General features: G+C 44.2%; 2 non-coding genes across 2 annotated transcripts; both read left to right on the forward strand.

Annotated features, from left to right (window-relative positions):
- The first annotated feature begins 12557 nt into the window (after positions 1-12557).
- trnal-aag (transfer RNA leucine (anticodon AAG)) lies at positions 12558-12639 on the forward strand. The gene has a single exon. It is a non-coding gene; the product is annotated as a tRNA-Leu (tRNA).
- Positions 12640-13363: 724 nt separating this feature from the next.
- On the forward strand, positions 13364-13445 carry trnal-aag (transfer RNA leucine (anticodon AAG)). The gene has a single exon. It is a non-coding gene; the product is annotated as a tRNA-Leu (tRNA).
- The last annotated feature ends 989 nt before the right edge of the window (positions 13446-14434 follow it).

Genomic DNA, 14434 nt, shown 5'->3' on the forward strand with positions numbered 1-14434 from the left:
AGAATACATGGGGAACTCCAGGAGCTGTTACTGGGTTTTGCCATGTCATTCTGTAATAAATAAGCTACCTCACTTTTCATTACCTCCCTTTTCTTTGCATTAACCCGGTACGGATGCTGACGTATAGGAGCAGCGTTGCCCACATCCACGTCATGTTCCAAGATGGACGTGCGACTTGGAACGTCCTGAAACACACTGAGAAAACTGTTTATCAATAGGATAAGGTCCTTAGTTTGATCGCTATCCAAATGTTCCATTTGAGAGGGTAACTTCTTCAGCATCTCTGAATTACATAGGCGTTCACACTGCTGTAACGTATGGCGTAACTCCAACCCATCCTCCTTATCCTCCTCTAGGTCCCAGCCAGGCTTCAGCACCACCGCAGCCACACTGGAGACGGCGGGCTGGACCGGCTTACTTGAGGAGCTGTCTGGAGAGTCACGTACATAATATTCTTTTAGCATGTTAACATGACACACAAGGGAAGAACGCCTTCGATCTGGGGTCTTTATCACATAGTTTGTGTCACTGAGTTTCTTTTCCACCAGATATGGTCCAGAAAAACGTGCTGACAGAGATGAGCCAGGAATTGGCAACAAAACTAAAACTTGATCCCCTGGTGCAAAAGAACGGCCAACAGCCTTTTTGTCATAATGCACCTTCATGCGTTTTTGCGAAGAGGAAAGAGACTTTTGGGCCAACGCACATGCGGCGTGCAGTCTCTCCCGCATCTTACTGACATAATCCAACACATTTTTAGGGGCACTACTGGGTGTAGGAGATAAGATATGCTCCTTCAAAACTTTCAGCGGACCCCTTGGGGTATGTCCAAACACAAGGTCAGCAGGGCTAAACCCTAAGGACTCTTGTATCGTTTCCCTAATAGCAAATAGGACAAAGGGCACCCCCTCATCCCAATCGGTACTGGTATCCATACAATACTTGCGTAGCATTGCCTTCAGCGTCTGATGCCAGCGTTCGAGAGCCCCTTGACTCTCTGGATGATACGGACTTGAGACCTGATGGGAAATACACAGCGTCTTTAACACATTTGAAAACATTTTGGACATAAAGTTGGATCCCTGATCTGTTTGGATTACTTTAGGGAGTCCAAACGTAGAGAAGAACTTCACCAGTGCCTTCACCACAGTCTTAGCCGTAATAGTACGGAGAGGAATAGCCTCTGGGTATCGAGTAGCACTGCACATTATTGTTAGTAGGAACTGGTTACCTGACCTGGTTTTCGGCAATGGACCTACACAATCAACTATCACTCTTTCAAACGGTTCCCCCACCACAGGAATCGGGTAGAGCGGTGCTCTAGGAACTGTTTGATTCGCTTTCCCAGTGAGTTGACATACGTGACATGTTTTACAAAATTGGACCACGTCAGACTTCAAACCTGGCCAAAAAAAATGACGAAGGACCCGGTTATAAGTCTTTGTGATCCCCAAATGTCCAGACCACGCCTGGTCATGGGCGAGTGACAGCACCTGCTGTCGGAACGGTGTAGGAACAACCACTTGACACACTTCACTCCAGTCATTAACAGTGTCATGAGCTGCCCATTTACGCATCAAAACTCCTGCTTCCATAAAGTAGGCAGTCTCTCTAGTTTTAGCTTCCTCAATGGAAATTACCGAAGCAAAACACTTACGAAGACTGGTGTCTCCTTTTTGACATTCAATCACCTTCTCAGGGGTGACAGACAAAAGAATGTCATGTAATTGGGGCGCGATTTCGCAGTCCCCTTCCTTAGTTTTTACAGGAGTAAAAACTGTCAGACTTACAGAAGGAATACTCGGTGCATTGTCTTCTACTTCAACATACTCAAAAATGGAACTAGCCAAATCCACCACATCTCCAAGCTTGCGAGATTGTGCCCTCGTTAAGACACAAGCAGGAAAAACATGTGGAAATGCTTGAACCAATTTCTCATCTGCAATTTTGATTTCTGGGTTGTCTACTACCTCTAACACAGGAGTAATGTTACCACCAGCAATATCATTCCCTAATAGCAATGTGACTCCTTTTACTGGCAGTGTAGACACTACACCAACACGGAAACGTCCTGATACCAAGTCTGACACTAAGTGGACCCAGTGTAATGGTACAGGTACTGTTTTTGTCTCTATCCCCTGTAATATAACATGTGAGCCACAATACGTTTCAGGAGACCAGAGTAAAGCATCAGTAATGATTACTGACTGCGCCGCCCCGGTGTCTCGTAAGATTTTAATTGGCTTTTGATCAGCTTGTTCTCCAGTTAAGGAAACACAACCGGCAGAGATAAACGGAGCATAAACAGGATCCGGTTTCTCAAATGCTGAATCAATACCTCGGACCAACGGATGAGCCAAAGACTTGACTAAACCCAAACTTTTCCTTTTTGGGGACGGTGACTGGGACTGTTTCGGTTTATTTTTCAAAACTGGGCAGTCCGCAATCACGTGACCCTTTTGGTGACAGTAAAAACATTCACGGATCTCATGAAAAGGCTTGTCAGAGGAAAAGCGACCTGAATGAGGCACTGATGACGTAATCAGTCTACCTTCAAAACGAGGTGCACCAAAGACAGTCTTGTGTGTCAAAGCGTACTCATCTGCCAACACTGCTGCCTGGGCCAATGTCACCACTTTCTGTTCATTTAAATGAACTACAATTCTATCAGGGAGGTTGCTTTTAAAATCCTCCAACAGCATCAACTCCCGAATATCAGCAAAGGTGTTAGCTTTGCTGACTGAACACCATCGATTAAACAGAGACTCTTTGTCCCTAGCAAACTCAACAAAAGTACGGTGAGAGGGTTTCTTGTGGTTCCTGAAGCGCTGTCTATAGGCTTCAGGCACCAACTCATAAGCCCGCAACACGGTAGTTTTAAATGTTTCGTAATGTAAACTGTCTTCCAGCGAGAGAGCAGCTACTACTTCCTGGGCTTTCCCAGACAATTTACATTGTAACAGGAGCGGCCAAACCTCGAGTGGCCAATGTAGCGCAGCGGCCACACGCTCAAACGCAGAGAAATAGGAATCAACTTCCGACTCTCGGAATGGTGGGACTAAAGCTATATTTTTACTTACATCAAAGTGGGCTTGATGATGAGCAGCTTTTGGAGTCGTACCGGAGCCAGCATCTAGCTCTAGCTGTCGGATCCTCACCTCCTTGTCGGCTTCTATTTTCCTAATTTCAAGATCAAAATGCATTTGTCTCTCTTTATCTTTTTGCTCCATTTCTAACCGGGCCAGCCTCACCTTTAGCCTAGCGGTCCCGTCTGAACGACCTGAAGCAGAAGATAAAGGATCGAATCGAGGCAATGTAAAGGGGGTACGAGCAACCCCTTCCTCCGCCCTGTCCTCCGACTTGGCATCAGAAGGTCTACCCGTCTCCTCTCCTTGCAATGAGAGAATTCTTTCTCTCACTAAACCCTCCCTGACTAGCACCAAAAGCTCAGCCTTTAGGACTTTCTCAGGGATAACAAATCCATAATGGTCAGCTATAGCTATAAGGTCTACTTTTCGAAACCTCACCAAACAATCAATAGAGGGCGCTTCAATGAACTTGGAGATGGCTGAGGCAGCCATCTTGTACACAACAATCTACTGAAAACACAAACTAAACAAGTCATCCAAACTCACAACCTACCATCACACCTCAATCACTAACCACAGAGAGCTCAGTGCAGCAGGGTCCGGTGGGTTTAATGGAATCCCGGACGAGCCCCCATTATGTTATGCACGCCTCTGAGAAGAGGGAACGCAACTCCCTGCTACAACTCAACTCTCTGAAGTGCAAGAGGTATGGACTGTAGGTGCGAGTAAGGATGACACAAAAGCAGAATTTACCGTTTACTAGAATTTATTTTCTTACACGGTAATATGGGGAAAAGGGGCTGGACGGAACCAAAGCAAAGAAAGTAAATATCAAAGTTCCCCCTCTCCTATCTAACCTGCCTACCCACTTAACTTACCTAACTTAACACCGCCTGGTGCCCTAACCAAAATACAGGGGGTGGTCCGCCCAGGTCTTACCTAGTGTGCCTAGACAGTAAATATACTACGGGTATATGTATGCCCTCGGGCCTCTTGCCTAAGCACTCCCAAAGTGCCTTCTCCTTCCCCCCTGGGAACAAACGAAACAGAGTAATTATTAACGATTTCACAAACACTCACAAACACAGGACATAGAAAAACTGCTACCAACAACAACAGAACTGCTACCAACAACAACAGTACATACCACACTTTCTGATACACAACCAACACTATATCACAATCTAATTTCTCTCAATCTCCAAATCTCTACTCCTTATCTTATCTTATCTTATCTCATCTCCTCTCTCCCCTCTCCCCTCTCCTCTCTCCCTTGGGGCAGAACACTGGCTTTTATCTTCAGGTGGCAATGGTGATTAGTGTCAGCTGCTTCTTGACGAGGGGGCGGGGTCAGCTCCAATCACAAATTAGCCTGGGGGTAGACCAATCAGCTGGTTGGGGAGTACTTCCAGAAGCCATCTCCTGAAACACACACACTAAAATACAAAACAGAACACAGAAACTGGGGAACGTAACACGCCCACCACAAAAATTGCAAACATACAGTTTGTAATAACAAAAACCAACGCTTCCCCAGTTAGTAAACCCGTGATAGAGCGTCAGAAACCACATTCGCTGAGCCCTTCACATAGGCTATATGTACATTATATCCTTGTACAATCAGAGCCCACCGCATAAGGCGGCGGTTCTGATTGTACATTTGCTTTAACCTGTTGGGGATGGGGGCGCTGTTTAGACTATTTATGCTAATTTGGCTAATTTTTGAAACGGCTTCCCACAAAATCCTTGATCGTACAATATGCATATTATTATTATTATTGGATAGAAAACAGTCTATAGTTTCTATAGGAGTTGAAATTTTGTCTCTAAGTGGAACAGAGCCCATTCTACAGCAATTTCCCTGACATGGATTCAGATTTCAGAAATGTTGGCCACTGTTCTGAAGTCAGTTAAAACGGCACTGATTTTGCTATGACTATACGGACACTTCTTACGTCTTCCCCTGGATGCCTTTACGTGATGACGATTCCAATGGGGTCGATTGCGCGTTCACAGGCACTACAAATGAAAAAACCCTGTAGCTAGCAAGTCTTTTCTTGCTGCGTAACGCGTGTGGAGGACACCGACCCTCTCCTGTTCCAAGCGTTAGTTTAGCCTGTTATATTTCTCCGGTCATCTTTTCACTCGTTATAGGAGTTAAAAACATCATAAGGTAGTTAATTTAAAGCGTTTTATAGCAATTTATATCCGTTTAGTGCGATTTTGGGACATTTATTTCTTTAACGCTGTGAATAGGTGGGCACGCTTTCAGTTCATCCCGAACGCAGTTGGCATTTTCACATGGCAAGAGGACAGCTTTCCACCAAAAGACGATTCCTCCCAAGAAAGGATCCTTTGCCCAAGATACTGATGGAAGAACAGCTCAAGGTAGGACATTTTTATTATGATAAATCGTGTTTCTGTCGAAACATTTTAGTGGCTTAGGACGCCATGTTTTTTGACGTAGCTTCGCTTGGCGCAAACTGTATTGAAAAGTAAGGATAAATTAAAAAATGTAATAACGCAATTGTATTAAGAATTAAATTGTCTATCAATCCCTGTCCACCCTATATTTTTTAGTCACGTTTATGAGTATTTATGTATAAGAGTAGATCACTGTCTAAGTGGCGCAAGGAAATTTTCTGACCAACTGAGCTACATTTCACATTGTCTAACCATGATTTTGGTGGCTAAATATAAACATTTTCGATCAAACTGTATATGCATGTTGTAATGTGATGTTACAGGAGTGTCATCGGAAGAATTCTGAGAAGGTTAGTGAAAAAATTAATATCTTTTGGCGATGTTGACTTTTATCGCTCACTTTGGCTAGAATCAATGCTGGGCTGCTAATTGCTATGTGCTAAGCTAATATAACGATTTATTGTGTTTTCGCTGTAAGACACTTAGAAAATCTGAAATATTGTCTGTATTCACAGGATCTGTGTCTTTCGATTCGTGTATGCTGTGTATTTTTACGAAATGTTTGATGATTAGTAAGTAGGTAAACACGTTGCTCTAAGTAGTTTTTCTATTCCATTTGTGACGGTGGGTGCAATTGTAACCTATGCCATCTACCTGAAATATGCACTTTTTTCTAACAAAACCTATCCCATACCATAAATATGTTATCAGACTGTCATCTAATGAGTTTTTTTGTTGGTTAGGGGCTATAAATATCTTAGTTTAGCCGAATTGGTGATGGCTACTGGTGTTGGTGGACAAATAAAAGATGGTGGATTATGCTAATGTGTTTTTAGGTAATAGATGTACATCTTTACATATTGTGTCTTCCCTGTAAAACATTTTAAAAATCGGAAATGTTGACTGGATTCACAAGATCTGTGTCTTTCATTAGCTGTATTGGACTTTAATGTGTGAAAGTTAAATATTTTAAAAAAATATTTTTTTTGAATTTCGCGGCACTGGTTTTTCAGTGGGGGGGGGGGGGGTGTGCCGCTAGCGCCACGCTGATCCTAGACAGGTTAAGAACACTAAAGGATTATGGTCCGTGAAGACCATTACAGGCAAGGCACTGGATCCCACATATACCTCAAAGAACTGTAAGGCTAGCAATAAAGCTAGCGTCTCTTGTTCAATTGTGGAGTACCTTGACTGACACGAGTTGAACTTACGGGAGAAGAAACTGACGGGCCGATCCACTCCGTCTTCATCTTCCTGTAAGAGAACCGCACCCACCCCCACTATTCTAGCGTCAACCTCCAACTTAAAAGGTTTGTCAAAGTTGGTGGCGGCAAGCACTGGGGCACTACAAAGTAGCGCTTTAGCGGACTCAAACGCATGGTTACAGTCCTTGGACCACCTAAATGGTACCTTGAGACAAAGCAGAGATGAAAGGGGAGCTACTACCGTCGAGAAATTCTTACAGAATGTACGATAGTACCCTACCATCCCTAGGAATCTGCGCAACTGGCGTCGAGTCGTGGGAGCAGGAAAAGCAACAATTGCTTCCACTTTGCCAGTTACTGGGCGCACTTGACCTCGTCCCACTTGTTTTCCTAAGTAAGTCACCGTAGCCTTCCCAAACTCACACTTGGCCAAATTGAGGGTTAAAGAAGCATTCTCCAACCGCTGAAACACACTTTTCAAAGTGGAGAGATGATCAGACCAAGTAGACGAATGGATCACCACATCATCAAGGTATGCAGTACAATTTGGCACATCTGCAAACACAATGTTAACTAGACGCTGAAAAGTAGCAGGTGCATTACACATGCCAAAGGGCATCACAGTGTATTGTACAAAGTTATCAGGCATAACAAAAGCCGATATGTCAGAAGCTCTAGAGGTCAGAGGCACCTGCCAATAACCTTTTAACAAATCTAACTTACTAACGTAAGCAGCAGAGCCAATTCTATCAATGCAGTCATCTAATCGAGGTAGAGGAAAAGAATCAGACTTTGTAACTGCATTTACACGACGATAGTCCGTGCATAAGCGGGACGTACCGTCAGGCTTAGGAACAAGAATACATGGGGAACTCCAGGAGCTGTTACTGGGTTTTGCCATGTCATTCTGTAATAAATAAGCTACCTCACTTTTCATTACCTCCCTTTTCTTTGCATTAACCCGGTACGGATGCTGACGTATAGGAGCAGCGTTGCCCACATCCACGTCATGTTCCAAGATGGACGTGCGACTTGGAACGTCCTGAAACACACTGAGAAAACTGTTTATCAATAGGATAAGGTCCTTAGTTTGATCGCTATCCAAATGTTCCATTTGAGAGGGTAACTTCTTCAGCATCTCTGAATTACATAGGCGTTCACACTGCTGTAACGTATGGCGTAACTCCAACCCATCCTCCTTATCCTCCTCTAGGTCCCAGCCAGGCTTCAGCACCACCGCAGCCACACTGGAGACGGCGGGCTGGACCGGCTTACTTGAGGAGCTGTCTGGAGAGTCACGTACATAATATTCTTTTAGCATGTTAACATGACACACAAGGGAAGAACGCCTTCGATCTGGGGTCTTTATCACATAGTTTGTGTCACTGAGTTTCTTTTCCACCAGATATGGTCCAGAAAAACGTGCTGACAGAGATGAGCCAGGAATTGGCAACAAAACTAAAACTTGATCCCCTGGTGCAAAAGAACGGCCAACAGCCTTTTTGTCATAATGCACCTTCATGCGTTTTTGCGAAGAGGAAAGAGACTTTTGGGCCAACGCACATGCGGCGTGCAGTCTCTCCCGCATCTTACTGACATAATCCAACACATTTTTAGGGGCACTACTGGGTGTAGGAGATAAGATATGCTCCTTCAAAACTTTCAGCGGACCCCTTGGGGTATGTCCAAACACAAGGTCAGCAGGGCTAAACCCTAAGGACTCTTGTATCGTTTCCCTAATAGCAAATAGGACAAAGGGCACCCCCTCATCCCAATCGGTACTGGTATCCATACAATACTTGCGTAGCATTGCCTTCAGCGTCTGATGCCAGCGTTCGAGAGCCCCTTGACTCTCTGGATGATACGGACTTGAGACCTGATGGGAAATACACAGCGTCTTTAACACATTTGAAAACATTTTGGACATAAAGTTGGATCCCTGATCTGTTTGGATTACTTTAGGGAGTCCAAACGTAGAGAAGAACTTCACCAGTGCCTTCACCACAGTCTTAGCCGTAATAGTACGGAGAGGAATAGCCTCTGGGTATCGAGTAGCACTGCACATTATTGTTAGTAGGAACTGGTTACCTGACCTGGTTTTCGGCAATGGACCTACACAATCAACTATCACTCTTTCAAACGGTTCCCCCACCACAGGAATCGGGTAGAGCGGTGCTCTAGGAACTGTTTGATTCGCTTTCCCAGTGAGTTGACATACGTGACATGTTTTACAAAATTGGACCACGTCAGACTTCAAACCTGGCCAAAAAAAATGACGAAGGACCCGGTTATAAGTCTTTGTGATCCCCAAATGTCCAGACCACGCCTGGTCATGGGCGAGTGACAGCACCTGCTGTCGGAACGGTGTAGGAACAACCACTTGACACACTTCACTCCAGTCATTAACAGTGTCATGAGCTGCCCATTTACGCATCAAAACTCCTGCTTCCATAAAGTAGGCAGTCTCTCTAGTTTTAGCTTCCTCAATGGAAATTACCGAAGCAAAACACTTACGAAGACTGGTGTCTCCTTTTTGACATTCAATCACCTTCTCAGGGGTGACAGACAAAAGAATGTCATGTAATTGGGGCGCGATTTCGCAGTCCCCTTCCTTAGTTTTTACAGGAGTAAAAACTGTCAGACTTACAGAAGGAATACTCGGTGCATTGTCTTCTACTTCAACATACTCAAAAATGGAACTAGCCAAATCCACCACATCTCCAAGCTTGCGAGATTGTGCCCTCGTTAAGACACAAGCAGGAAAAACATGTGGAAATGCTTGAACCAATTTCTCATCTGCAATTTTGATTTCTGGGTTGTCTACTACCTCTAACACAGGAGTAATGTTACCACCAGCAATATCATTCCCTAATAGCAATGTGACTCCTTTTACTGGCAGTGTAGACACTACACCAACACGGAAACGTCCTGATACCAAGTCTGACACTAAGTGGACCCAGTGTAATGGTACAGGTACTGTTTTTGTCTCTATCCCCTGTAATATAACATGTGAGCCACAATACGTTTCAGGAGACCAGGGTAAAGCATCAGTAATGATTACTGACTGCGCCGCCCCGGTGTCTCGTAAGATTTTAATTGGCTTTTGATCAGCTTGTTCTCCAGTTAAGGAAACACAACCGGCAGAGATAAACGGAGCATAAACAGGATCCGGTTTCTCAAATGCTGAATCAATACCTCGGACCAACGGATGAGCCAAAGACTTGACTAATCCCAAACTTTTCCTTTTTGGGGACGGTGACTGGGACTGTTTCGGTTTATTTTTCAAAACTGGGCAGTCCGCAATCACGTGACCCTTTTGGTGACAGTAAAAACATTCACGGATCTCATGAAAAGGCTTGTCAGAGGAAAAGCGACCTGAATGAGGCACTGATGACGTAATCAGTCTACCTTCAAAACGAGGTGCACCAAAGACAGTCTTGTGTGTCAAAGCGTACTCATCTGCCAACACTGCTGCCTGGGCCAATGTCACCACTTTCTGTTCATTTAAATGAACTACAATTCTATCAGGGAGGTTGCTTTTAAAATCCTCCAACAGCATCAACTCCCGAATATCAGCAAAGGTGTTAGCTTTGCTGACTGAACACCATCGATTAAACAGAGACTCTTTGTCCCTAGCAAACTCAACAAAAGTACGGTGAGAGGGTTTCTTGTGGTTCCTGAAGCGCTGTCTATAGGCTTCAGGCACCAACTCATAAGCCCGCAACACGGTAGTTTTAAATGTTTCGTAATGTAAACTGTCTTCCAGCGAGAGAGCAGCTACTACTTCCTGGGCTTTCCCAGACAATTTACATTGTAACAGGAGCGGCCAAACCTCGAGTGGCCAATGTAGCGCAGCGGCCACACGCTCAAACGCAGAGAAATAGGAATCAACTTCCGACTCTCGGAATGGTGGGACTAAAGCTATATTTTTACTTACATCAAAGTGGGCTTGATGATGAGCAGCTTTTGGAGTCGTACCGGAGCCAGCATCTAGCTCTAGCTGTCGGATCCTCACCTCCTTGTCGGCTTCTATTTTCCTAATTTCAAGATCAAAATGCATTTGTCTCTCTTTATCTTTTTGCTCCATTTCTAACCGGGCCAGCCTCACCTTTAGCCTAGCGGTCCCGTCTGAACGACCTGAAGCAGAAGATAAAGGATCGAATCGAGGCAATGTAAAGGGGGTACGAGCAACCCCTTCCTCCGCCCTGTCCTCCGACTTGGCATCAGAAGGTCTACCCGTCTCCTCTCCTTGCAATGAGAGAATTCTTTCTCTCACTAAACCCTCCCTGACTAGCACCAAAAGCTCAGCCTTTAGGACTTTCTCAGGGATAACAAATCCATAATGGTCAGCTATAGCTATAAGGTCTACTTTTCGAAACCTCACCAAACAATCAATAGAGGGCGCTTCAATGAACTTGGAGATGGCTGAGGCAGCCATCTTGTACACAACAATCTACTGAAAACACAAACTAAACAAGTCATCCAAACTCACAACCTACCATCACACCTCAATCACTAACCACAGAGAGCTCAGTGCAGCAGGGTCCGGTGGGTTTAATGGAATCCCGGACGAGCCCCCATTATGTTATGCACGCCTCTGAGAAGAGGGAACGCAACTCCCTGCTACAACTCAACTCTCTGAAGTGCAAGAGGTATGGACTGTAGGTGCGAGTAAGGATGACACAAAAGCAGAATTTACCGTTTACTAGAATTTATTTTCTTACACGGTAATATGGGGAAAAGGGGCTGGACGGAACCAAAGCAAAGAAAGTAAATATCAAAGTTCCCCCTCTCCTATCTAACCTGCCTACCCACTTAACTTACCTAACTTAACACCGCCTGGTGCCCTAACCAAAATACAGGGGGTGGTCCGCCCAGGTCTTACCTAGTGTGCCTAGACAGTAAATATACTACGGGTATATGTATGCCCTCGGGCCTCTTGCCTAAGCACTCCCAAAGTGCCTTCTCCTTCCCCCCTGGGAACAAACGAAACAGAGTAATTATTAACGATTTCACAAACACTCACAAACACAGGACATAGAAAAACTGCTACCAACAACAACAGAACTGCTACCAACAACAACAGTACATACCACACTTTCTGATACACAACCAACACTATATCACAATCTAATTTCTCTCAATCTCCAAATCTCTACTCCTTATCTTATCTCATCTCATCTCATCTCATCTCATCTCATCTCATCTCATCTCATCTCATCTCATCTCATCTCATCTCATCTTATCTTATCTTATCTTATCTTATCTTATCTTATCTTATCTTATCTTATCTTATCTTATCTTATCTTATCTTATCTTATCTTATCTTATCTTATCTCATCTCCTCTCTCCCCTCTCCTCTCTCCCTTGGGGCAGAACACTGGCTTTTATCTTCAGGTGGCAATGGTGATTAGTGTCAGCTGCTTCTTGACGAGGGGGCGGGGTCAGCTCCAATCACAAATTAGCCTGGGGGTAGACCAATCAGCTGGTTGGGGAGTACTTCCAGAAGCCATCTCCTGAAACACACACACTAAAATACAAAACAGAACACAGAAACTGGGGAACGTAACAGCCTGTTATTGAAATAATCTCCTGCGTTTTTCAGATTCAATCTGCTTCAGACATAAAAGCAGAAACAAATTATGAGTGTACACGAAGGAAGAAAGAGCAACATGAGATAAATTAAGATTTTTAAAAAGAAAATCAAAAACGATGAAGCGAGAGCAACATGAGATCCATAAAGATTTTAAAGAAGAAAATTAAAAAGAAGACAAAGTTACAAGGGAGTGCCGATGCTCTAGGTAACTGACGGGAAAGTGTGAAGATTTTGCTAAAGCGGGGTAGTGTGGCCGAGTGGTCTAAGGCGCTGGATTAAGGCTCCAGTCTCTATGGAGGCGTGGGTTCAAATCCCACCACTGCCATCTTTGTTTGCGCAAGCTATCACATGTTCTGCTTTTTTTTCAGGGTTTTTACGTTCATGTAGGACCATGCAAGGGAGAAAATAACAAATGTTCTCTGGCACGGATGGGGTTGCAACTCACGCGTGCAGTCCATCGCCTTAACCAATCAGCCACCAAGTCCTGTGCTCTCGCGGTGGCAGACGCACCTCCTACCGGTGGTTATTCACGTCAAAGCCTTGATTGGAAACAAGGAAAGTTGGACTGGGCCGTGCGTCGATCCCAGCAGTCCATTTTAACAGTGGGTACTGTGGCCGAGCTGTCCAGAGCACTAGATTTAAGGATCCAGTCTTTTCAGAGGTGTGGGTGCAAAGTCCACCGCTGCAACTTTTTCTCAACAGAAAACTGTATTGGTTCTCAACAAGGCCACCAAGGACACCGGACAAATAAAGGGAATCCAGCCTTTACTCCAATTCCCACGCCTGTTATTGAAATAATCTGCTGCGTTTTTCAGATTCAATCTGCTTCAGACATAAAAGCAGAAACTAATTATAAGTGTACACGAAGGAAGAAAGAGCAACATGAGATAAATTAAGATTTTTAAAAAGACAATCAAAAACAATGAAGCAAGAGCAACATGAGATCCACAAAGATTTTAAAGAAGAAAATTAAAAAGAAGACAAAGTTACAAGGGAGTGCCGATGCTCTAGGTAACTGACGGGAAAGTGTGAAGATTTTGCTAAAGCGGAGTAGTGTGGCCGAGCGGTCTAAGGCGCTGGATTAAGGCTCCAGTCTCTATGGAGGCGTGGGTTCAAATCCCACCACTGCCATCTTTGTTTGCGCAAGCTATCACATGTTCTGCTTTTTTTCAGGGTTTTTACGTTCATGTAGGACCTTGCAAAGGAGAAAATAACAAATGTTCTGTGGCACGGATGGGGTTGCAACTCACGCGCGCAGTCCATTGCCGTAACCAATCAGCCACCAAGTCCTGTGCTCTCGCGGTGGCAGACGCACCTCCTACCGGTGGTTGTTTATGTCAGAGCCTTGATTGGAAACAAAGGAAAGTTGGACTGGGCCGTGCATCGATCCCAGCAGTCCATTTTAACAGTGGGTACTGTGGCCGAGCTGTCCAGAGCACTGGATTTAACTTCTTATGGCTGCAGGGTGTATATTGAAAAAACTGGAAAATATGCACACATTTTCAAACGGCCTCTTAAGAAATTTTTGATCTTCCAATATGCATATATTTACTACTATTGGATAGAAAACAGTCTATAGTTTCTAAAAACGTTTGAATTATTTCACTAAGTTGAACAGAACTATTTTTACAGCCCATTTCCTATCCAGAATTGAGATTTCCAAAATGCGATGTCTCTCTTTAAGACCTTGTCTATAAAAGGTCATGTCACTTAGGACCGTAGAAACACGTCACACGCCTTCATCTGGGTGTAATGCGGAAGTGAGAGCAAAAAGCAGTCGAATATCTCTTCTAGTGACTGAACACAACACCTTCTTGTGAGACCTGTGCAGTTAAAAAACAATTCTGGGCGCGAGGAAGAACCTGGACTCGGCTCCTGGAATACGCTCGTTAAAGGTGAATATGATCTCTGGCTACGATATTATTTGATACATGTCACAAAATCATCCTAAAGTATGTTTTTTCAATATACTTTAATTATATTATTGCAATTTATTCTGGACTTTAGATGTGATGCGACGGAAGAATTTTTTGAAGAAAGACAGATTAGCGCCGCACGGCCATTTTGCTTGCTAACCTGTTGAGGATGGGGGCGCTGTTGAGACTATTTATGCTAATCGG

The sequence above is a fragment of the Salvelinus fontinalis genome, chromosome 40 (assembly GCF_029448725.1).
Source record: "Salvelinus fontinalis isolate EN_2023a chromosome 40, ASM2944872v1, whole genome shotgun sequence".
NCBI classification, from domain to species: domain Eukaryota; kingdom Metazoa; phylum Chordata; class Actinopteri; order Salmoniformes; family Salmonidae; genus Salvelinus; species Salvelinus fontinalis.